Source organism: Pongo abelii, chromosome 1, assembly GCF_028885655.2.
Source record: "Pongo abelii isolate AG06213 chromosome 1, NHGRI_mPonAbe1-v2.0_pri, whole genome shotgun sequence".
Taxonomy (NCBI): domain Eukaryota; kingdom Metazoa; phylum Chordata; class Mammalia; order Primates; family Hominidae; genus Pongo; species Pongo abelii.
In genome coordinates this window covers 20344513-20370529 of record NC_071985.2, presented here as the reverse complement: position 1 = coordinate 20370529, position 26017 = coordinate 20344513, and the positions used below count along the sequence as shown (strand labels likewise).

General features: G+C 46.2%; 1 long non-coding RNA gene and 1 pseudogene across 1 annotated transcript; both read left to right on the top strand.

Annotated features, from left to right (window-relative positions):
• Window positions 1–1232: 1232 nt before the first annotated feature.
• LOC112132936 (uncharacterized) lies at window positions 1233–5616 on the top strand. Its single transcript, XR_008526577.2, has 4 exons — window positions 1233–1296; window positions 3226–3314; window positions 3399–3542; window positions 5456–5616. It is a non-coding gene; the product is annotated as an uncharacterized LOC112132936 (long non-coding RNA).
• Window positions 5617–23324: 17708 nt separating this feature from the next.
• The window catches only part of LOC100437315 (iron-sulfur cluster assembly 1 homolog, mitochondrial-like), a 43656-nt pseudogene continuing 40963 nt past the window's right edge, over window positions 23325–26017 (top strand).

The window sequence follows — 26017 nt, the reverse complement described above, 5'->3', positions numbered from 1 at the left end:
TCCCTGCTGCCTCCCCTTCCCTCTTCTTGGCCCACTGCGCACAGCACACACCAAACCTGATTTTCATGTCCAAAAGCCTCCTGTACTGCTCATGGCCTAGTTCCCTTTCTGGGTTTCATTAGTTCCCTGTCACCCATGTGGGGAAAGGAGAGTTGCAGACCATCACGCTGGTCATTTACTGGGCAGGCAGGAGATGCTTTGAGAAATGAATATATGTTCATCTAATGAGATTAAATACATTTTTTTGTGTGTGTGAGACAGAGTCTCGCTCTGTCGCCAGGCTAGAGTGCAGTGGCGTGATCTCAGCTCACTGTAAACTCTGCCTCCCAGGTTCAAGTGATTCTTCTGCCTCAGCCTCCCAAGTAGCTGGAACTACAAGCGCCCACACCATGCCCAGCTAATTTTTGTATTTTTAGTACAGACAGGGTTTCACCATGTTGGGCAGGATGGTCTCGATCTCTTGACCTCGTGATCTGCCCGCCTCGGCCTCCCAATAAATACATTATTATCTCATTCATTCATTCATTCATTCATTCACTCATTCACTCATTCGTTCCAAATGCCTTTTCGGTGCTTTGCCCAGTTCTGGGTGCCATGATAGAGACTTGTCCAGCATTCTTTAGGGCTGACAGCCCTAAGTTGCTGCCATGTTAAAGACGTAGACAGCACCCAAAACACGGAGTTCAGAGATGAGTGTTTAACCTGCCCAGGTTGAAGTGACACTCTGAAAGACGCCCTCATGGAATTTATTCAGGGCTCCAGACCTGGCTTCCCGGTAGCAGTTTGGTTCTCTGCAGGTGGCATGCAGCGCTGGGCTTGTGGAGAGTTTCTCTGAAGCCCTTGGGGGACTCCTATCTATTCCCACAGACTCTCCTCTCCCAGCTGGGCAGCATCTGGGTGTCCCTGTGGTGTCTCGTGGTGTGGTCCTGAAGACATGGCCCCGATGGAGAGCTATTCATACCACAGTCCAAGCTCTACTAATAAAACACTGCTCAGATGTACTGTCATTGAAGACCATCAATAAGTGATTTCTCTAAACCTGCCACACAGTTACTGGCACCATCTTCCCAAACACAGGCCAGTCCTGTGACTGCCCCTGACATTCCGAGATGGTTAGGATGAAGAAGACAGACATGCATGTGGCCTGCAAACTGAGGCTGGAGTGGAAGCCCATGTGTGTGTATTATGATGTAAGGTGTGTGTGTGATGGCGTGCGGTATATGTGTAGTCTCAGAAGAGTCATCTCACCCCTTGGTCTCAGTGTCACCATCCATGTCTGTGATTCTTCAAACCCAGGTATTTTTATTTTTATGTTTAAATGCTAATCAGAAGCATAGGCCACATTTCACACAGAAGAATCTGAATCCCACTTCTGAGCCCCGCTGCTTATTCCTCTGTGATACCTGGCACCAAGAAATGGTGTTCCCTGTTTCCAACAGGCAGCTCTAACACCTACCTGCTGGCTTAGGTGCTTTTTGTTTCTAACTTAATTGCCACTGGAAAACCCATGCCCAAGCTTGTGATCTAAGTCTGTTTTGTTTTCTTCGTTTCTGTCCTTTTCTGAAAGGCTATGGATTTTTCGTGTAAATTACACCTTTTTCTTTTTTAAGCTGATTCCTTTTAGGGCTGTGATGACAGGATTGCCTCCTTACTCCTTAAGATCATTCCACTGTCCCATGGATTTCTGCTCTGCAGGGCTGGGGGAGGAGAGGAGAAGGGAGAGGAAAGGGGGAGGGAGTGCTGGCCCCATCTGCTCCTGCCTTGTTCTTCACCCACTTCCACATCCACATCGGCTCTCTTCCTGCCCTTCATCTAAAGGAGACCCCAAGGAAGAGTGTTGTGAACATTCATTCTTGACCATAACGGATAAGGCGACTTTATGTGCAAACCCACAGAGGTTTTATATAAGGGTCAAAGCCTCAATTTAAAAGAAAGTATCTCTAGAGATTTTCAGGCCTTGAAAGCTTTGTATGTGGGGAAGGTATGTTTGTGTGTGTGTGCTATGGTGTGTTGTGTGTGTGTGTATGTTAGGGTATGGATGTATATGTGTATTATGATGTGGGATGTGTGTGTTATGGTGGGAGGTATGTGCATATGTGTGTTATGGGAAGGTGTGTGTGTGCTATGGTGTGGGGTGTGCGTGTATGTATGTGTTGTGGTATGGGAGTGTATGTTATGTGTGGGGCATGAGGTGTGTGTTAAGATGTGAAGTGTGTGTTAAAATGTGGAGTGTGTGTCTTATAATGTGCATGTTATGGTGTGGGGTATGTACTGTGGTGTGGGGTGTGTATTTTGTTTGTGTGTGTGTGATGGTGTGTGTTTTTTGGTGTGGGGTGTGGGATGTGTGTTATGCTGTGGGGAGTGTGTGTGTTATGGTGTGCAGTGTGGTGTATGGGTATGGTGTAGGGTACGTGTGTTGGTGGGGTGGGTTGGAATGGGAGATGAAGGTAGTAGGAAGAAGGTTTTCTTTAGCCCTGGAAATCAAAGCATCTTCATTCATTAAACATTCATTGTGCACTTATGTGGCAGGAGGGAAGTATAAACACTGGGGATTTAGGAATGAAACCCTACCCTCATTTTGTGCCCAATTAGTAAGACCATTAGAGCCTCTTGTGACATTTAGGTTTTTTGTTTGTTTGTTTTAAATTTACATGTTAATTGCTTTACTTGGAAACAATTCTGGAATTCTGCTTTCTGGCATCAAGAGAGCACTTAGAAGTTCTTCCTAAAGACACTTACAAGGTCCTTCATTCAATCAACAATCATGCACTACAAGCCACTGAATGCCCAAGTGTGCCCTAGACTGCACATAGCCTATATGCTACGTGCAGCAGGCAACAAGACAAATGGGAGGTAGCTGTGCTACCCTCAGAATTAACAGGAATGTGGATGGCCCCAGGGAAGCTCACTGGCCAGCCCTGCTCTCTGCTTCCTGTCCCCAGACAATCTGTGTTCCCAAAGCTTGCTTCCATCCCTTGCTAAGCAGCTAGCTGTCAAATGTCCATGTCCTCCACTCCTTCCCTGAGTGAGGGAAGCTCTTCCAGGGACCCTGGGAAAGCATGTCCCAGCCAGCAGCCTGCCTTCCCTCTGCTCAGTGTCTTCCAGGTTGTTTGGCCTCACTTGGGCCTCGGCCGCTTTTGCTCTGCCCTGGTTTGCTGACGCATTGTGTCAGGAGTGAGTCTGGCCCAATGCCTAATCTCAGCCAAATGTCTGACTCGGGCTCAGTTCCCACAGGTTCACTGGAGGCAAAGCAGAGTAACAAGTGAGACCCATCAAGGCATTTTCTCTGGAGGGAAGCTTCTGGCGACCTTCAGGTGCGGTACAACACCACACAGCCTCTGGGTTCCACCCAGAGCTAGCTGAGATGTGACCATCTCGGGGACACCTTGCATTTCCAGATGGTGACTGTAGTGGCCACCGTCCAAACTCACTGCTATGAAGCACCAGCTTGTCAGCCTCTGGACTCACCCCTAGCAGAGCTTCCGCCTTTCCCGAGCCCAGTGAGGTCAGACACCTGGCAAAGGAAGGAAAGCAGGGCGCAGGTGTGTGTCTGCCAGGGGGGCCGCACAGGATTCCGGGATGCTGTTCTGCTCCTTGTGCAGGAGTTGAGCGGGGGATGGGTAGGTAGAGGGCTGGGCAGAAGTGAGGGGTGCTGATGCTTAGTGGAGGGACCAGGTACCAGGCACCACTCTGTGCCACACCACCCACTGCAGCACGCAGTGGAGTTTGGGTCTTCAGCTTTGTAAATACCCAAATGGGAGGGTTCTGCTTTTGCATCCTCCCTCGTGCAGCATCAGGTCAGTGCGCTGATGAGGCCAATCGGGGCTGGGGCCCCTTCCTGCAGGGGAAGTGGAGGAAGGGACAGTAAGTGTATGGGGAGATGGGTTGCAGGCCAGTGGGGGAAGGGACTGGAAGTTGTTGGAGCAGAAGAAGTTGAGAGGAATCAGCACTACTCTCCCTAGCTATCAATTTAACTCTTTCATTGATACGTTAACTCATGTACTTATCCAACAAGCATCTGCTGAAGCCAGACACGTTGTAGGCACTGAGGGAAAATGCCAGTCCTCTAGATCAGGGCTTTCAACTTTTAAAATCATAAGCCACAATATACTGTAAAACATAGATTTTACGTGGTGATCCAGCGCACATACAACTATTCACACACAGAGACACATGCAGACACACACACAGCACACACATCCACACAGACACACACGCATTCACAGAGACACATTATACACAGACACACACATTCACACACACACTCACACAGACCCACACACAAACACACATTTGCACACACCCATTCACACAGAGACATATACAGACACACAGAAACACACATTTGCACAGACAGAAGAAACAAAAGTTCTACAAAACAAGCTCGTCCATACCATACGTGATGCATCTTGATATGTTCTCTTCTTTCATGCTGATCACCACGCGCTATGGGCCCTTCAGCATTCTGAAGAATGCTGCTCAAGCCAACAGTTTCATCAGGATGAGAACCACGTGCACAGATATTTACAGCTCTAGGTTCTGCAGTAGAGGTTTCTCCTGAGCTGGGAACTGGAGCAGGGAGGCTGGGAGGGGCCACCTGGCTCAGCTGGAGCAGGTGATGAAGGGCAGCCCAGGCCATCTGACAGAGGAGGTAAGGCTGGGTGCTGCAAGCCAGCTGGAGGTCTCAGGGAAAAGCACCACACCAGGAGCCCAGTTATGCGTGGAGGGAAGACTTGGCCCAGAGGTTCCTTTGGATCTTTACTACTTAATTCTTAGAATGCCCAGTGCTTCTCGGGTCCCCAAGGCTTCAGCACGGGATTCCAGTCTCCCGTGGAATGTTCGTTATTTTGGCTGTGTTTAGATAGAATGAACTGTTCACATAAGTATCATTAAATTATGCATAATAGACATCACGTATCAGCCCTGTAGCTGATATTGAGCTATACAGTCATGCACCGTATAACGATGTTTTGTCAATGACAGGCCACATGGATGACAGTGGTCTCATAAGATTATAATGAAGCTGAAAGATTCCTCTTGCCTAGTGACATCACAGCAGTCATAACATTGTAGTTCAGTGCATGACTCCCATGTTTGTGGTGATGTTGCTGTAAACAAACCTACTGTGCTGCCAGTTACATAAAAGCACAACACATGCAAGTGTGTACAGTACATAATACTTGATAATGATAATAAATGGCGACGTTCCTGCCTTGTGTATTTACTATATGCTATAATTTGGATGTTTGTCTCCCCAAACCTCATGTTGAAATTTGATCCCCAATGTTGAGGCCCAATAGGAGGTGTCTGGGTCGTGGGGGAGGATCCCTCACGAATGGCTTGGTGCCCTCCTTGCAGTAATGAGTGTTTCTCACTCTATTCCTTCCCTTGAGGGCCGGTTGTTAGAAAAAGCCTGGTACCTTCCCCATCTCTCTCTTGCTTCCTCTCTTACCAGGTAGTCTGCCCGTGCTGGTGCCCCTTCATCTTCCACCATGATTGGAAGCAGCCAGAAGCTGAGCCGATGCCAGCACTGCGCTTCTTATGCAGCCTGCAGAACAGAGAGCCAAATAAACCTCTTTAAAAAAGCAAATTACCCAGCCTCAGGTATTACCTTATAGCAACACAAATTAATGAAGACACTATCCCATTTTTTATGATTATTTTGAAGTGTACTCCTTCTTCTTACAAAAAAATATTAAGTATAAAACAGCCTCTGGCAGGTGCTTCAGGAGGTATCCAGAAGAAGGCATCTTCATCATGTGATATGACAGTTCCATGCATGTTATTACCCTGAAGACTTCCCAGTGGGATGAGATGTGGTGATGAAAGACAGTGATATTGATGGTTCTGACCCTGCGTAGGCCTAGGCTAATGTGTGTGTTTATGTTTTAGTTTTTAACAAAAAAAGTTTAAAAAGAAAGAAAAATAAAAAATTAAAATTTTTGACTGGGCACAGTTCTCACGCCCATAATCCCAGCACTTTGGGAGGCCAAGGCAGGAGGATAGCTTGAGGCCAGGAGTTTGAGACTAGCCTGGGCAATATAGGAAGACCTCGTTTCTACCAAAAAAAAAAAAAAAGCTAGGTGTGGTGGCATGCAACTGTAGTCCCAGCTACTCGGGAAGCTGACGTGAGAGGGTCACTTGAGCGCAGGAGTTTGAGGCTGCAGTGAGCTGTGGTCACGCCCCTGCATTCCAGCCTGGGTGACAGAACCAGACCCCATCTCTTTAAAAAAATGTAAATAAAAAAGCTTATAAAATATGAATATAAAGAAAGAAGATATTTTTGTACCACTGTACAATGTGTTAGTGTTTTCAGCTAAGTGCTATCAAAAAAGAGAAAAACAAATTTTAATTAAAAATTTTATAAAGGCTCAGCATGGTGGCTCATGCCTGTAATCCCAGCACTTTGGAAGGCCGAGGTGGGCAGATTACCTGAGGTTGGGAGTTCCAGACCAGCCTGGCCAACGTGCTGAAACCCCGTCTCTACTAAAAATACAAAAATTAGCCGGGCGTGGTGGCAGGCTCCTGTAATCCCAGCTGCTCAGGAAGCTGAGGCACGAGAGTCGCTTGAACCCGGGAGGTGGAGGTTGTAGTGAGCTGAGATCAGGCCACTGCACTCCAGCCTGGGCAACAGAGTGAGACTCTGTCTCAAAAAAGAAAAAGTTTAAGTGTGTAAGTCATAGTAAGCTAAGATTAAGTTATTATTCAAGAAAGAAAAACATTTTAAAGTAAATTTATAGTAGCCCTAGTGTCTAGAGTTTTTAAAGTCTACCGTAGGGTATAGTAGTGTCCTAGGCCGTCACATGCACTCACTGCTCACTCACTGACTCACCCAGAGCAACTTCCAGCCCTGCAAGCTCCATTCACAGTAAGTGCTGTCTACAGGTGACCATTTTTTATCTTTTGTATCATATTTTTACTGTCCCTTTCCTATGTTGAGATATGTTTAGAAACACAAATACTTACCCTTATGTTACAACCGCCTGCAGTATTCAGGTCAGTAACATGCTGCACAGGTTTGGAGCCTTGGAACAATAGGCTATACCATGCAGCCTAGGTGTGCAGAAGGCATCTAGGTTTGCATAAGTATACTCTGCGATGTTTGCAGCACCACAAAATTGCCTAATGACACATTTCTCAGACCATGTCCTCATTGTTAAGCCATGCCTGACTGCATTGAGCTATATTGTATGGTGTGGTTCATATTACATGTTGTACATTGCATTGTACATCATACTGTATACTGTGTGTTATATGAGGAGCACATTAATTCAGAAGTACTTTATCTGCTCAATTGCACCAGCATTCCATAATAATCATGCAGGATTGACTTTATTATTGCTGTTGTTATTAAAGAGGGCCTGAGGAAGAACTCCCACGCAAGCCACCTTGCCTGCATAAACCATCTGAATAAATCTGCGTCTTGGTGGACGGGGCTTTGGGGTGAGGCCCTGTGAGTGATGAGGCCCTTTCTGCCCTGGGATGGTGAAGTCCCATCTGCCGTGGGGTCAGGATTGGGTGGTATCTGAGTGCATCCCAAAGCTGCTCCATCCCTGGGAAAGGGGATTTTCTTGCTCTGCCGGGGGAGGGAGAACAGACAGAGCGGCCTCCATGGTAGGGGCCACCTCCTCACTCCTGGGTGGGGGCAAGCCAGCTCTTCTCTAGGGGGTTAGGCAGGGAGGAGCAGGTGAGCACCTGGAGAGATCAGCCAGGTGACACCCCCCAGGATGACCCATCTGCCCCTGGAGTGTACATCATCCTGCCTGTCTCCTGATGGATTTCCTGCCTTCTGGGGCCCACCTCCAACCCCAGGCTGTCTTTCCTTCCTCTGAACTCAGGAAGCACTGAAAGTCTCCAAACCATTCCGCTGGCACTGCTCATACTGAATATTCTTAAATTACAAAAGTAAAAAAAAAAAAAAAAAAATGTCTAAGACCTGAATTATCAACCTGACTGTCAGCTCCTTTAGGGCAAGGGAATGATTTTTATATGTCTCTTTATTCAGATTTGTCCCCCCAGCAGAAGACAGCTCCTCACATGCTCTCCTTTTGATTGTTAAATTCATAACTGTGCACAGGGTGGATTGCAGCAATGAGTTCAAGGCAGAACAACAAACAATAATGATATGTGTATTCCAGGAAAGAGGGAAGCACAAGGCCGACCGAGCATGGTGCCAGCTTGCCTTTAACAGGTACAGTGCTGCAGGGAGGCAGCTAGTGCTGGGACCCAGTAGGGATAATGGGATAACAAAGGTGCTCCTGCATTGTCAGATGCACAGAGAGACATAGCCATCAGTGGTATGCTTTCTCTCCCACTTATTTATCTCCTTTCTGATTTCCCAAAGCTATTTTTGTTTTATTCCCAAACATGACACTTTTCTCCCTTTCTTATTTAGTTAATGAAAACAGAAACAATAACTTAATTATGTGATAGACAGTAAAGAGAATACTAAAGAAGTAGATATTTGACACAAGCTTTGAAAATTAAGTTGAAAAGAAAGAGTACTGCTGTTAATAATCAGTAGCTGTCAGTGAGAGCTATCACTTGAACAACTATCACAAAATCTCCACTCCTCGAAACAGCCCTGCAGTGTAGACATTATCCCCATTTTAGAGGCGAAGGAGTGCCAGCTCAGGGAAGCTACCCTCACAGGCTGGTAGATGTCCACACTTGAATCATGGGTGAACCAGACCCCCATATGCCTACAAGCACACACAAGCTGCTGTGGACTCTGGGAATGAATGAAATTCACTGTAAAATTAGCATATGCAAAAAATTAGCAGCAAAATGCTACTGCTGCTGCAAAAAAGTGCATATAATATAATATACTTTCAATCCAAACATCTTCTGTTTTAATGATCTGTTTTAGCCATGGTTTCACCTTGGAGGGATCTGCTCCATTCATAAAGCAGGGAATTGGGCTGCTGCAGAAGCAGGGTTGAACTGGTGGGAGGCAGTGGTGGGGTGGAGGCCTGGCTCCTTGCGTTAGTACACCTGCCACTCCAGATCCTTAGGACAAGTAAGCCCAGCCTCTGTGAGGTCCCACTGGCCTCCAAGATCCAGGAGCACTGAGGAGGGGCCAGGGGGCAAGAAGGCATCAAGGGACTCAAGGCAAAGAGAGGCTTGGCAATTGTGACGGGTCAGGGTGGGGCAGGCTCCCCTGGCGGCTACAGGCTCCTCATGCTCCGCAGAGGGGCAGAAGCACAAGCTGACTCAGGCCAAATGAAGAGGAAGAAAGGAGGAAATGTGGCCACCCATGGATCCTGCCGAGAGATGTGATGGGCTTCTGTTCATGAGCACAGAGAAACTTGGGTTCTAGCATATGCTCTGGTGAGGACCCAGCACTCAGCATATAGTGCCACTGATGTCAGTCTGGCATCATGCACCAGGGCCTGCACCAGCTGCTGGGCACACAGTGGTATATGACAGAGTCCCTGCTCTCCCAGAGCGTGGGGTCCAGTTGGGGAGACAGACACACAACCAATCATGATTTGCTGTCTGCTAAGATACCGCCATGCACAGGGGGCTACAGGTGTTCAGAGAAGGAATCCCAAACCAGAGAATTGGAGGAGAATAGATCCCTCATGAATCTCAAAAGACTGGCAGAGGCTAACCAAGCAAAGACAGTGGAAAGAGCACCCAGGCATGGGGATGGCAGGTGTGGGCAAATGTGCAGCACATGTGAGGAGGGGTGTCTCAGTCTGCTTTGGCTGCATAACAAAGCACTGCAGACTAGGGGGTGGTAAACCATAGAGATGTACCATCTTACAGTTCTAGAGGCTGGAAGTCCAAAATCAAGGTGTTCGCAGGCTTGGTTCCTCCTGAGGCCTCTCTCCTTGGCTTGTAGGAAGACCGTACTCTGCCATCTTGCTGAGTCCTCATATGGTCTTCCCTCTGTGCAAGTCCGTGTCCTCATCTCCTCTTCTTATAAGGACACTGGTCATATTAGACTAGGGCCCACCCTCATTACCTCATTTTAACTGAATTTCCTTAAAGACTCTGTCTCCAAGTACAGTCCAATTCTGAGGTATGTGGGGTTAGGACTCCAGCCTATAAATTAATGGGGGACATAATTCGGCTCATAACAGTGGGGAAGTGCAGGCGGCTGGTGCCCCCAGGGGGAGCTGAGTCTGGAGGCACAAGTCCCGCCAGACCCAGAGCCTGGAGAGACGTGCAGAGGACTCCCACTTTGCCCTGTGGAGGGCAGGGATCCGAGGGTCACAGCTTGAAACTCAGCTCTTGCACTTGGCAGCTGTTTGAACTTGGGCATACTGCTTTACCTCGGAGTCATAGTTCCCCCTTAGGGAAAATCAGGATAAAACTATCTATTTTGTGGGATATGTTGTGAAAATTAAAAGAAAATGTTTCTAAAGCAATGTCACGGGATCTGTCAAGCAGCAGGCATATCAGATGGGAAATGCGATGAGGAGGAGCATGAACATGGTGCGGGAGCTCGGAGGAGGCTTTACCAGGCCTGGCAGCCAGGTGGCCGTTGTGCCCTAGGACAGGCGGCACATGGGTGCATGGGGAGACCCCAGAAGGCTCTTAGGACTGTCTGTGCATCAGGCAGTGCCATCACAGTGTGATCTGTGGATCACCCGCTTGAGCATCGCCCTATGAAACTGCAGATCGCAGGCCCAGCTCAGCCATCCTGAGTCCGGATGGAACCTGCATCTAAACTGCTTCCTAGGAGCTCAATCTGAGAATCATCCTGGAGACCTGCAAATCTGAGGGGTGGAAAGAGGAAGAGGAACAGAAACAGAGTGAATGCAGATCTTATTGTTCGTGCTTCTTACCCAAGGCCAGGGGTAAGGCTTTTCCCAAAAGAGTGGAACGGGGAGGCCCATCTCATTGCACTGCCCGCTCCTGTGACACTCAGAGCGCGGTCAGCAGAGACCCCCAAGAGTCCTGCAGGGCAGACAAGCAGACGTCTGCTCTGTTACTAAGCCATGCTGTGCGCCTCCAGCCAGCAAAGTTGAGCTTTTGCCCAGAGTTGGCAGCTCCCCAAGAATCAGACTTGTGGAGAACATGGTAAACGCTGGTCTGCCTATTTTGGGATTGAGGGATTGTGAGGGATCGTGCTTATGTCTCCTTCCAGAAGTTTAATGAACAAAATATTACCATTAGTCAAGCCTACGTGACCACCAGCTGACCCGGACGCCTGCAGTTCTTTAATTAAGCTCTAGAGATGAGACACCCCCTACCCTGTGTCCCCTACAGAGTAGTGACCAGACGAGTTAATTCGCCTTGAGTCGTTAACCTGAGAGGACCATTAGCTCTCTGGGAAATGATTTTAATGTGAACCTACTACCTTTTGCTGAGAAAAAGAAGGCTCTGTCCCTTTCACACCCAGCTCAAGAGGAACAGCCAGTCTTAAGTCGAATGGCCATTTCTCTAGCATGAAGAGTAAAGATGACAGATGTTCACAGGCAACCTCAGTTAGTTCCTTCCCTTCTCGAAAAATGCTGGACTCTCTCACTCCCCCCATCCCCCCCACACACATACACACACACAGGCACAGGCACATGTGCACACACACACACACACGAACACAGACACATCATTCATTTGCGTGCGCACACACACACTCGTAGCTTCCTGAGGCTAGCTTTGACACACATCACCTTCTCATAGTAGATGAATTATTGGGTCTATTGCTTAATTCATATCCTCCCTAATTGAATTCTGCTAGCCTGGAATTGTGATCCTTTGGTTTATCAGGAAGCTATGCTCTGCTGTTATTTGCCCTTATGTTACATACAAAGGGAGTGTTAAAAGCTACTTCATGATATACACATCTGACAGGGGGCCAATTAAACACACTGGACCAGGCTGCCTGTTTTGTGCCATTGATGCTGGCTGCAAATTACAAATGAATTTATACTTTTCATTTCATGCTCAGCATGGTGCTTTCTCAGCAATGTTTCATAAGCATAAGTCCAGGTGCTTTTGTGTGAAAGGAACAAAATGAAATTTCTTTAAAAATGCAAATCCTAATCCAGCCTGCCCACCCCTATCCTGGCTTATCCTGACTGGTGGGTATTTACTGTCTCCTTTTCCTGGGGGGTGCTACCTGGCTCTGAAGAGGCCTTTCCAGGGCAGTCTTGAGCAGGGTCAGGGAGGGGTGCTGTGGAGGAGCAATCTCCAGCTGTCCCGTGTGGCCAAGAGCTTTCAGAGACAGGGTGCCCTGCCACCAGACAGTGAGGAGTTGCAAAAGAGGCAGCTATGGGGGTCTCTGTGCAGCACTCAGTGGGAGGATCCCCAACTCTGTGGCCACGCATGACTGTTGGAGAGTGGGACATCAGCTGAGACTTCCTTACTCAAGCAGAACAGAAATATTTTCATAATATGGACTCATTTAAGGTAAAAAATGTGCCAGCCCTTATAAAAATATAAAGATGAATCTAGTTTCTGACCTTCAGCAGAGAGACACACAGATACACCAAGCAGGGGCAGAGGACACAGCAGGAGCTGCAGGCTGCCTGTGCTGGCATTGTGGAGGGACCCCCCAGGAAATGCAGACAGCTGGGCACTCTCTTTCTAGGGCAGGAGCCAGCAAGCTTTTCCTGCAACGAGCCAGGTGGTCTGTATGTCAGGCTGTGCGGGCCTCAGGGTCTTTGTCTCAACAACTCAACTCTAACATGATAGAGTTAGAAGGCATCTATAGGATGAGCATGGCCGTGTTCCAATACAATTTTATTTACAAAACAGGTGGTGGGCTGTGGGCGGCCGACTCCTGAGCTAGAGGGTTGGATCGTTGCACATGGTTGCAGTCCATTTTCAAGATATTTTAAAGGTAAATTGTTATTTCTAGCTCTCTCTCCTGATACTATTAATCTACTAGAATAATTTTTACAACGATTTTTTAATTATGAAAGACATACATGATCACTATATAATTATCAGAAAATAGAGGTAAACAAAAAGAAAACAGTCACATTTCTGAGCTAGTCTTCATCTTGCCTCTTCCTTTTCTCTACTCGAAAACATCCCTCATGGTCCCACCCGCATGCCGGGAGGCTCAGCTGGCGGGAGAGGAGGGAGGGCCAGGTGACCTTGGCTGGCCCCTCATGTGCTGCTGGTCCACAGTGAGGGCAGAGCCCCACCAGTGTGGCCGCAGGCATGCTCACGGGGAGCTGTCAAGTTTCTGCTGAAGTCTAAGTGCCCCACTTCAACCCACCATGGTCCCTGTGAACCTGGGGATGGAGTCATTACTCTCCACATGATAGGAATTCCTACTGGGGTGACTTATGAAAGTGGAACAGGCCCAGCTCCATTCAGTCAACACGTATTAAGCACTGACGGGTGCCAGGCATTGTTCTAGGCACTGTGGCTAACAAGACAACCTAGAAGCTTTCATTCTTGTAGGGGAGGTTAATTATAAACAAATCAACAACAAAAACTATAAAAATGGTTATCTAAATGTTGGATGGTAATGGCTGCAAATAGTAGAATGGGAAGTATTTGGCAGCACTGATGGGATGGAGGGATGCCCTCCCATTGGGTGGTAAGGGACTCCTCCGAGGAAGGGAAGAGGACAGGCGGGTCTTGAAAACATGGAGGGCAGAGCATTCCAGGCAGCCAAAGAGTACATGCAAAAGTCCTTCAGCAGGACCGTGTTCATGCCCTTGAGGACAGACAGCAGTCCCACAGGCTGGAACAAACGGACTCACGGCAAAAATGAAAGAAGTTAGGTGGAAGTCAGGGCCTTTAGACTGTGGTGAGGAGCTGAGATTTTATTCAAGAGCCATGGGAAGCCAGCCGAGGATTTTAGGCAGGAAAGCTGCATAACCTGACTCCCATTTGTGAAAGCTTGCTCCTGCTGTTTTTGGAGAACAGACTGCAGGGACGAAAGGGAAAATGAGGAGACTCATTGGAGGCTGCAGGAGGAGGTGCTGATAGCATGGACGCCACTGTTCTGATGTCCCCAGCGATGGGGAGCTGGTAGGATTTTCTCTCAGCTCTGGTAGGGGGTGGTGCCATTCACTGAAATGGAAAGATGGAGGAGGTTAGGGTGGGCTGGTGCAGAAAACAAGCGTGGGTTTTGGATGGGACAAGCCGGAGGTGCCTGTTAGCACCAAGAAGAGTCAGGAGCTCTAGCAAGAAGACTTTTTAACCAGTCTCAACTGAACACCTGCAGTGTGCCAGGCCCAAGCTGGCCCCACCTGCGGTGACTGTCCATGCCCTCTCATCCTCCTGTCCATGTGCAGCCTGACCCCAGCACCACCCGCTGGCCTGGGATTCTCAGGCTGAGCCTGCCGCCATGAAGTCCTCCAGCCTCACTTGACCAGCCCCAGGCAGGATGTGACGCATTCACGGGTAAACAAGTGAGGGAGGGACACTGGGGCACCCCACAGAGCATCTGGGGCCCTGCAAGGCCATCACAGGCCCAGCTGTCTCTCTGGAAAAATGCCATGGACACTCTTGATCAGTCAGATGTTGGCACTGACACTGCTGTCTTGCTTCACTGCATTTGCAAAATAAGCAAAGTTTGTAGTGCTCCCTGTCTTCTACGTGTGAGCGCGTGTGTTTCTCATCAACTCACTGCAGTTATGAAACCAATTAGAGCTGTAAAATGTGGAATGGCCTCTGTGTGAACAGCCTGGGACATCCTCAGAGCTCCAGAGCCCACTGCTTTGATGTCAGAGCTGGGGGTGGGGTGGGGTGGCATGGAAAGGCCATGGGAAGGGAGCCGGCTCCGAAACACGTGCAGGCCAATGTGGTAAGGTGGTAGTGATGTGGAGGCCTTGCCGATCAGGGGCCCACACACCGCACCCTGGCAGGGGAGGGGAGGGGGCTTTCTGTGCCTCACCCACAGATAAGAAGGAAGTGGGAGCCAGTGCCAGTCCCTCAGCTTCCTCCTTGCAGGCCTTCTCTGCTTGCCCTTTCTCCACATTTGGCCCAGACATTGAAGCTATAGGCCACATGGCAGGAAGTTCACAACTGCTGTGCTGACAGAAACCAGAAAGGAGGCTGTTTTCTGGAAGCCCGCCCTGTGCAGGCCTGACAAGAGCTGGGGGAGGTTAGGAGGCACTTGATGGGACCATGGCCATGCATGACACTGGGACCTCTTGCACTATGAAGACATCCTGTATCATAAAATTCAAGGAACTCCAGAGCTGGCAAGGACTGTGGCAGTCACAACAACGTTCAATGTCTTCATTTCCTGGGTCTATATGACGAAGACCCAGGAAAGTGAGGTGACTTTTCCAGAAGAGTGACAAAGGCAGAACAAGAACCAATTTCCTGACTCCCTATCCCAGAGCCCTTCACCAGTGATGGTGGGGATGCTCGCAAGCCTCCCAGGCCAGGGCTGCCCAGGCTTACTCAGGCCAAGGCCCTCAGAGGAAAGAATTATCTCTGCACCACCCTTGTGGTAAAGGGACAAGGCTGCTCTCAGATGGAGGCAACCTGCTGGGGACTCCTGCCACCCTAGCCCTGCTGGGCTCACCACACCCACTGGGTCTTGTATACATGCGTGTGTGCATGTGTGCGTGTGCATGCATATGACTGGGATCGCTGATTCTGTGGCGTTCCCTGTCTGCGTGATTTCTTAGAATCCATTATTGATTGAGGGGCCTGAAGAAGATGAAACCCATACGTTGCACCACAAAGTTTTTTGCACTTCCTTATTCCAGGAGATGAGTTCGCAGATCCTTTCTTTGGCGAAAGGAAAGAAAACCACAATAGATAAAGCAACTTTCTTAGGTCACACAGGATATTCGCAATGGAGCTGAAACATGTAAATTAGCTGGACCCACATCTCCAAACCTGAAAAAAACATAGTCACCTCATTAGACATCAGATCAAGTATAAAGAAAATAGAAATAAAGGCAAAAGTACTACAGCTGGATTTCATGGGGACCCTGACACTTCTTATCAGATACCCAACTCCTGAGGCGTTAGTTCTGAGAAGTGGGCCAAACACTTGGCCTGGAGTTCACCTTTAAGGTTAGTTTAGTAGACTCTGAGAAGCACTAATTAAGACGTGTTAAGCAAATGAAACAAAGTAAAACAAGACAGTTATACAGGCAAATATGTTTAGGAAACCTTTGGTAAACAAAATTAAATGGATTCTTTACAGCAGGATCTCTCCCACTCTTGAATGCTAACATGCATTGGGACTCCCCAAGAATGAGGCAGAGCAAAGGATAGTTTCTGAATTTATTTGACCATGGAATATTCTTCACCCATATCTCTGGTTGGTCGGAGGTTTTGCCAAAATGACTTTGGAGAGACAATGTTATTTCGATATAGTTTTTCAGTGCAACCAAATAGGAATGGTCCTGTTTAAGAATGGAAGAGGGGCAGGACTTACAGAATGGCAGAGTGAGGCCCTCCATAAGCCTAATCTCCCGTTAAAATAACAGAAACACTAGGAAAATGGTCAAAATCAACTGTTTCAGAACTCTGGAAATTAACCAAAGGCTGGCAACAATCTGAGGGCGTTTATTCAGGAAAAACTGTTGAACCTTGGTAAGAGCAGAAAGGTTTGTGACACTTGAACTTGGCCTATTCCCATCCCACTCTACCCAGCTCCCTGTTAGCCATGATAACTAGCAGCCTCACAACCTCAGGAGTGGTAAAAACCAGTAACCTTGCAGCCACCAGAGGAAGTAGACCGGGTTTGAAGCTCCTCAAAATGTCCCATCTGCAAAACATTGTCATTATTTAGCTGTCCTTCCGACTTCTGGAGAAGTCCCATTTACCAGTCATTGTTGATATTTGGCCTAACAGAGTTCACTCTGAAGAAAAACTCTATACCCAGGGGATTGGTCAAAAACTGTCAGCAGCAATTGTGTATCACTGCAGCTGCCTGAGGCTGCACTGTCAGGTGAGACAATCAAGAGTCTGGCCAAAAATGTAACAGGAATAGCTGGGGAATGATGTGTCCCTATGGGGCTTTGAAAAGCTCTGACATATTCCCAGGGATCTAAAATGCTATCATGCATGTGTGCAGGGTTGTGCACATGCCCAGAAAAGACCCAAGAAGGTCCCAGTCTCTCAGCTCACCCAATCTCTGGCTAACCATAAGGCTCTGCACAAACAAGAAGTAAAGGTTAAAGCAGAGTTGTAAACTGAGCATTGAAGAGATGCCCCAACACACCCGGGGCCCCTTGGCAAAGGGTGGAAGATCTACTGGCTCAAAGCATTTAAAGAAATTTCTGGCAAATCATTAGCTGACCAATAAGGTAACTGAACAGAAACGTCAGCAGCGGCACAATATACTGTGATGGCCATTATAAAAAGACGAAAGATAAACTGTTAGTGAGAAAGTGGAAAAAAGGGATCCCTCGCACACTGTTGTTAGGAATGTAAATTAGTACAGCCATTATGGAAGACCGTATGGAGATTTCTCAAAAAACTAAAAATAGAACTACCATATGATCCAGCAATCCCACTTCTGGGTATACATCCAAAGGAATTGAAATCAGCATATCAAAGAGTTTTGTGCACCCATATTCACTGCAGCATTACTCACAACAGCCAAGATATGAAATCAACCTAAGTGTTCATCAACAAATGAATGGACAAAGAAAATGCAGCATACATACACAATGGAGCATTATTCATCCTTTAAAAAGAAGGAAATTCTGTCATTTGTGACCACATGGATGAATGTGGAGGACATTATGTTAAGTGAAATAAGCTAGGCGCAGAAGGATAAATACTGCATATTCTCACTTATATGTGGAATCTAAGAACAAAAAGTCAAACTTATAGAAATAGAGAGTAGAATGATGGTTACCAGAAGCTGGCTTCCTGGGGGAGACATTGGTTAAAAGGTAGAAAGTTTCACTTAAATAGGAGAAATAAGTTTTTAGATATGTTGCACAGCACGGTGACTATAGTTAATAATAATGTATATTTCAAATTGCTAAGAAAGTAAATTGTAAATGTTCTCATCACAAAAAATGGTAAGTATGTGAGATGCTAGGTATGTTAATTAGCTTGATTTAATCATTACACAATGTACAAATATATCAAAACTTTACATCATACTCCATAAATATGTATAATTACTACTTATCAATTTAAAAAAATGAAATTAAAAACAATTTCATTTGTAGTAGTATCAAAAGGGACACATTTCTCAGAATAAATTTAACCAAAAAGTATAAGACTATACTGATGACTACAAAACATTGTTGAAATAAATGAAAGGCCTAAATAAATAGAAAGATTTCCCAAGGCCATGGATAGGAAGACTTAATGTTATTGAGATGACAATTCTCTCCAAATTGGTCTATAGATCTAACACAATCTTTACCAAAATTCTAACCAGCTCTTTTTCAGAAATTAACAAGCTGATCCTAAAATTCATGTGAAAATGCTAGGGACTCAGAATAGCCAAAACAATCTAGAAAAAGAACAAACCTGAAGTTTTCACACTTCCTGATTTTCGAACTTACTATAAAGCTATAGTAATCAGACCATATGGTACTGACATAAGGAAAACATAGATCAGTGAAATGTAATCGAGTGTCCAGAAATAAACCCTTTATTTATGGTCAATTGATTTTTCAGAAGGGTGCCAAAACAACTGAATAGGGGAAAAATAGACTCTTGAACAAACCATGGTGGACACAAATAAATGGTGATGTCCACAAATAAAAAAGTAAAGTTGGACCCCCTACCTCATGCCATACACAGAAATTAACTCAGAATAGTCATAAACATAAAGGTAAGAGCTAAAGTCATGAAACCCTTTGGGAAAAAAACCCAAAATCTGTATGATCTTGATTTAGGCAATGGTTTGTTACATATAGCACCAAAAGCACAAACAACAAAAGAAAAAAAATAGATAAATTGAACTCTGTCAAAGTTAAAATTTTTGTGTTGCAAACAATACTATCAAGAAAGAGGAAAAAATAACCCACAGAATAAAGGGAAATATTAGCAAATTCCATATATAGCAAGGGATTTATATCCAGACTATATAAAAGAATTCTTACAACTCGATAATAAAAAGACAAGTAATCCAATTAAAAATGGGCAAAGGATTTGAGTAAACATGTCTCCAAAGAAGACATATGAATGACAAATAACAACTTGAAAAAAATGCTCAACATCATTAATCATCGGGGCAGTGCAAATCAAAACCACAATGAGATGCAACTTCATGCGCACTAGGGTAGCTATAATCAAAAAGACAGAAAATAATAAGTATTGGCAAGGAAGTGGAAAAGTTGGAACTCTCATACATTACTAATGAGAATGTAAAATGGTACAGCCCCTTTGGAAAACACTTTGGCAGATCCTCTAAATGTTAAACAGACATGACCCAGCGTTCCACTCCCAGGTACATATGCAAAAGAAATGAAAACATATGTCCACACAAAACTTGTACATGAACATTCGTAGCAATAGAATTCATAGTAGCCAAAAAGTGAAAACAACTCAAATGTCCATGAACTGATAAATGGATAAACAAAATGTAATATATCCATAAATGGAACGTTGCTGTTTCTTGAAAAGAAATGAAGTGCTAATATGGATGAGCCTTAAAAACATTATGCTGAGTGAAAGAGCCAGACATAAAGAAGCACTTTACATCCATTTATGTGAAATGTCCAGAACTGGCAAACCTAAAGAGACAGATGTATATTAGAGGTTCCCTAGAGCTGGGGAGGAGGTTAGGAACGGGAATGACTATTCATGGGGTGGGGTTTCTTTTTGGGGTGATGACAACAATCTAAAATTACATTGTGCTAGTGGCTGCACAACTCCGTGAATACACCAACAACCACTGAATGATACACTTTAAATGGGTAGGTTTTATGATTTGTGAATTACGTCTTAATAAAGATGTTTTAAAAAGCAATGGAAGAGGTTCAAACTAACCCAGGTTTTTCTTTTACTAGGTGCGCACATGCATTCTAGCTTACCATGGGAGAAGAAAACCTATTCTTCTTTGTGAGATACTCTGCAATCATACTGTGCTTTGCTGCCAGAGAGCTGACTAGAGAATAGTCCAGGAGCCTACCAGGAGAATCAACAGGGAAAAAATCACACATTTTCCGTGGTGTTTCTTAGACTGGCTCTTTGCTTTTTTCTCTTGCAGCAACCTAGCATTCTCTTTTTATTTTTATCTCAAGCACATAATAACTCTATTAATTCTCTCTAAGTATTTCCAAGTGTAAGCCCTGCTGGGCTGCTTTAATGAGAAGAGTAGATTCATTTATAATTAGCGTTCATTTGAAATCAATATTTTTCTTGCATCCTTTAAAACCTAACTAAAATGAACCTTTCAGAAAAACATCTGTATTAACACCCTCCTGACTAGGCAATCTTAACTGTAGTCATTCCTTCATTCTGCACACTGGCAATGCTACTATGAACACCTTATTCAGTATTAATTTATATTTACTCACAGGAGCACACCATTTAGGCAAAGGGGACGGTGGTTGCTCTTAATTGTGGCTGTAAAATTTTGATGTTCTTCTTATTGAAAGGCAGGATCTGTGGCCCCCTCTTTGAGTGTGGGTGACCTTACAATGATTTGCCTAATTGACCGTGGTGGAGGGGACACTGTGGGACTTCGAGAGTAAGTCAAAGTCATGTGGCTTCCACCTCGTTTTCTGGAACCTTCACTCTTGGAGCTCCGAGCTGCAAAGCAGAAGTATGACTTCCATGAGGCCATGATCCAGTGGGGAGCCCCAGCCCGTGGAGAAAGCACAAGGCAATGGGCTGGTCAGCAAGCCAAGCCCAGCTCAGCCTTGCGAGTATCAGACCAAGTGCCAGCCATATGGGGCATCAGGGGATTCCAGCTCCTGGCCATTAACGTGTTCTCAGCTGAGGCCCAAACATGGTGGATCAGAAACAAGCCAGCTCAGCTCAGCCCTGTCCAGATTCATGAGCCACAAAATTCATGAGGATCATAAAAATGGTTATTGGATTACTAAGTTTGAGAGTGTTTTGCTGTGTCACATTAGATAAGACAGGGCACTTGGAAAAGGACTTCTCCAGCCCAACATTACCCGGGTGCTGCTGCTGACCTTGTTAACAGGCCAGCAACTGCCCTTGAGGACCATGAAGGCCCATTTAAAGGAACTACCTTTGTTAATAGAGTTCAGGCCCATTGGACACAGGGAAAGAATCTGGGTTCTTCCCAAAGTTTTTTTTTTTTGTAATTGGATATGGCTTTTAATTTGCAGAGCATTTGTAAATAATCTATAGAAGTCCTCTTGATTTTCCCAACTAGATTTTAAGTGTCTAGGGGCCAAGGAATGTCTTGTTTCCTTTGTTCTCTAACCCTCTGGCAGCAACTGAAGTAGAGCTTGGCATCTCACAGGGACTTGGTAAGTAGCTCGATTACTCCTGGAGCCCCTCAGGGCAGATGTCCTGTGTGACTTTGGATGCTTGATTACTTGGTTTGGCTTCTATGCCCATTGCTTCTAATCTGGGGAAGTGGTATGGGGTAGGGAAAGGGGAGTGGAAAGAACTGGAAGTTAGGAGTCAGGAGACCAGGAGTTAAACCAGGCTTCTGGCCCTGACCACTTCTGTGATCTTGTCAGGCATCCACTTCTCAGAGGCTCACTTCAGTCTAAGAAATGGGATCATAGTTTACCCCAGGGTTGTTCTGAAGTTTGAATGAAGTGCTATAGGTAAAAAGGCTTTTCAAATTAAAATCATTATTGCATTAAAATGCAAATAAAAGTAAAGCATTATTGTTATCTGTAGTATGCATTTGCATAAATTCCATCTTCTCTAGGCCTCCATGAAATGCGGATAATAATAGTTATTACCTCTTGCCAGGATTACTGCAATACCCTCCTAACTGGTCTTCGTATTTCTATTTTTGCACTTTTAAAAGACATTCTTTGCATAGCAGCTGGGCTATCTTTTTAATATGCAAATCATGCCACATCCTTCTCCTGTTTAAAAATCCTTCAATGGCTTCAGATTGTGCTTAAAATAAAATTGAAAGTCCATGTCAGAGTTCGCAGGGCCCCTGCACCATCTGGCCCCTGCCTACTGTTCGGCCCTCCACCCTGAACGTCTTGTACTCCAGCGGCACTGCCTTCTCTAGGTTTCTGGAACTTAGCAAGAGCTTGACAGCCCCAGGACATTTGCACTCACTATTCGTGGCTGGCTTCATCTCCTGGTGCTGGTCTCAGTGTGTACATCAGCCCTTTGAAGAAAGTGTCCTTGACCACTCTTCCCAAAGTTGCCCTCAACTCATTCTTAATCACGTCCTAAAATAATATTGTTCAATGTTTACTTACTTGTTCTCTGTTTCCCACCACTAAAATGCGAGTTCCATGAGAGCAGGGGCCTTGACCCTCCTGTCAAGCGTAGCACCCAGCACACAGGAGGCCTTCAATAAATATTTGTTGATGAATGAATGAGTAAATGATTGAAAATATCAGAGTCCCCTACCCCTGCCCGCCACCACAGTACAGAAGGTTCACATCTGCTCAGTGCTCCAGGGAGAAAAGCCTGTGGAGAAGAGGACGATAGTGGTGATTGTGCGAGGTATCATTATGTGAACCAGATGTGAGGGCTGCTGGCCCAGAGTCCCTCCTCCCCACGTGCTGGGCCGACCTGCGTTCATTGGCTGAAATTACACTTATGAGCAGGGCAGCATCAAGCGCAAGTTTTTCAGTAACCTGTGGACTTCTCGGGCCCTTGGTCACAACGGCTACTTTTTTTCCCAAGAGCTCACAAGTGCTGTCACCGAAGCTGACATCATGTTCTGGCCAAGGCTCAAGACCAGAACTTCCTGCTCTTATTTCTAGCCCAGTGCATTTTTTTTTTCCTGAGATAGAGTCTCGCTCTGTTGCCCAGGCTGTAGTGCAGTGGCGTGATCTCAGCTCACTGCAACCTCTGCCTCCCGGGTTCAAGCGATTCTCCTGCCTCAGCCTCCCAAGCAGCTGGGATTACAGGCGTGTGCCACCATGCCCAGCTAATTTTTGTATTTTTAGTAGAGACGGGATTTCACCCTGTTGGCCAGGATGGTCTCAGTCTCTTGACCTCGTGATCCGACCGCCTCGGCCTCCCAAAGTGCTGGGATTACAGGAATGAGCCACTGCGCCCAGCTAGCCCAGTGCATTCTTCAGAGTCATTCCTCTCAAGATTTATCCATGACATCTTTATAATGAGGACAGAGCTCCTCTCCTCAGATAGGGCTGTGATAGGACAAGCAGAAAATGGGTCAGGAAGGGGAGTAAATGCATGCAGGGGAGTGGGAGACGGCAGGCTTCCTGCCATGCTTGCTTCTTGCAGCTGTCACACCCACACGTCATGTCCCAGGCTTGTTAGTAGATACAGGGAAGATGCTGTAACAAAGGGACCCCAAAACATGTGGCCCAGAGTGGGTAATGCTGCAGCAGGTCATCATCCAGAGGCCCAGTTCCCTTTCTCGAGTCCTGGGGAACCATCCTCAATCACATGAAGCACGGGTGAGTGAGGGGCAAGCGTGGTTCTCTTAAGAACATAACTCAGAAGTAGCCCACATCACTTCTGCTTGCATCCTTTTTGTGCAACCTTCACCTAAGGGCCATATCTTGTTCAAGGGAGGCTGAAGAACGTCATATCCCTGTGCGTAGCTGTGAGCCCTGCCTGTGCTCAGGGGCTTCTGTTATCAAGAGCAAGAGGGTGATGAATATCAAAGGACAATTTATAGTCATTATCTCACTTTCAGACAGTAGCTGAGCAAACTTTGAAGTCCCTGGAACTGTCCCCAAACATGTAGAGGTGACTTTCACAATGGAATCAAGAAGGCAGAGGAAAAGACAAGCATCGCTTTAAGAAAACTGAAAGAGATACTCAAAGTTTTTTGGCAAAACTCCTCCAAAATACTACTACTATAAACCTAATTTTTTTTGTCATGAAAACATCAATTTTCACTACAATCTAGTCTAAGTTACCAGGATCATGACCTTTAACAAATTTATCCTTTTCGGATTGAACTCTTGGATTTTGGATTTTAGTCTAGGGGGAACTTTTTTGAGATGAAAAGTTTGAAAATGCTCCATTTGGCAGATTCTAGAGCAGAGAAACAAAAATCTCTCTTATGTAACATATTTTGGGATTTCTTTACATTTGGTTAACTCAGGGGTCACTGCATTATTATGAACATTTGGGGCATAAGGATGGGCATTGGAATTTGTGCTTCATATTACAAACTATCGCTGCTAAGAATTCCCGAGCATAAACCTGGTCAGCCCAGGATACAACTAGGCAGCTTTCCAGACAGTACATCTCACTCTTCTGTTTACCATATGGGAGAGCAACATGAAATGCCTGGAACATGTATCTGTAAGGCATGCTAATTGCAGCGCTGCTGCCAGCCCAGGGGCTAGGATGGAAACAGCAGTCTGCTTGCCCTTGGGTTGTTGTTATTGTTCTTGTTTTTGTTTTTGTTTTTGCTGTTCTTTTCAGGGCCTCCGTTTCTGACTCTATGCAATGAGATTAGTCATAACTAGTGGGCATCTTGTAAAAATCATCTACTTTTGTGACCTGGCAGATCTTGTTTTTTTCTCTTCCATGGTGTGAGAGGGTCACACTGCATCAGAGTTTATCAGACTGTATTTTGGGGATCCCCAGAGTTCTGTGAAGGTTCTGTTATAGTAGGTAGCTAGTCAGGCATGAGCAGGACAGGAGAGTGCTCCCCCGCCAGCCCTGACACACACACCAGAAATGTCAGGCGACCATCAGGTGACAGGCAGCTGGTTGTTAACGATCTCTCTAAAATAGTAATTGGTCGCAGCCGGCGCCAGGGAAGGGCAGTCTCCCAATAGATAGAAAATACCTGAAACTGGTGATCAGCAGCTTCCAGATAAGATCTCAGGAGTTGGGTGAGTGGACCCAACACACGCACTAAAAGGCAAATGGCGGAGTTTAACTGGTATATGACCTTCCTCTAGGAACGCTGGACTGGTAAGGGACAGATGCCTCAAGTGGGCATGTGCATGACTTCAGTAAACGCACTGCACACAAGGCCCCTGCAAGGTGCTGGCAGGCCACTGCACATGCAGACAGTGCACCCCAAGGGAAGAATCAGGGGAGATGTACCACACGACCCCAGAAACATGCCAACGTGTAAAACCCCAAATCAAAGGCCAAACCCTGCACTTGACCTCTCAAGTTGCCTGCTTGGCCCTCTTCCAAGTGTACTTACTTCCTTTCATTCCTGCCCTAAAGCTTTTTAATAAACTTTCACTCCTGCTCTAAAACCTTGCCTCATGGGCGGGTGCATTGGCTCACCCCGGTAATCCCAGTACTTTGGGTGGCCAAGGCAGGTGGATCACCTGAGGTCAGGAGTTCGAGACCAGCCTGGCCACCAACATGGTGAAACCCCATCTCTACTAAAAATAAAATAAAAATTTAGCTGGGTGCAGTGGCATGCACCTGCAGTCCCAGCTACTCGGGAGGCTGAGGCAGGAGAATTGCTTGAACCCAGGAAGCGGAGGTTGCAGTGAGCTGAGATCATGCCACTACACTCCAGCCTTGATGACAGAGTGAGACTCCATCTCAAAACAAACAAACAAACAAACAAACAAAACACCTTGCCTCAGTTTTCCCTTATGCCTTATGCCTTATGCCCCTCAGTTGAATTCTTTCTTCTGAGGAGGCAAGAATCAAGGTTGCTGCAGACTGCACAGATACAGATTTGCTGCAGTAACAGTACCTCAGATCTCTCTGGCTGGTTGGGCTAGGGAAGGATGCCAGGCTCACCTTGTACAGCTCACTTTGAAGCTCTGCTGTATTTGTTTGATAACCTGAGTTGTATGATTATGCTGGAAAAATAAAGGGCTTGATTCTTTAAAAACATCAGCAGGCTACCATGCTAGAATAATCTTTAAAATCATTTCTAGTTCCAAAACTATGAGTCAGAGAGGTCAGAGGAGTGAGCCTAGAAGATAATGTCTGTTGACAGCTGCCAGGTGTTCAAGGTGGAGCCAGGAGGTAGCAAGGTGTGGAGGAAGGATGTGGGTGATGTGTACATAGGAAGGCATCTGCAAGCAGCTGGTGGTGAATAAACCCTACAGGGCGGCCCTCTAGGCTCATG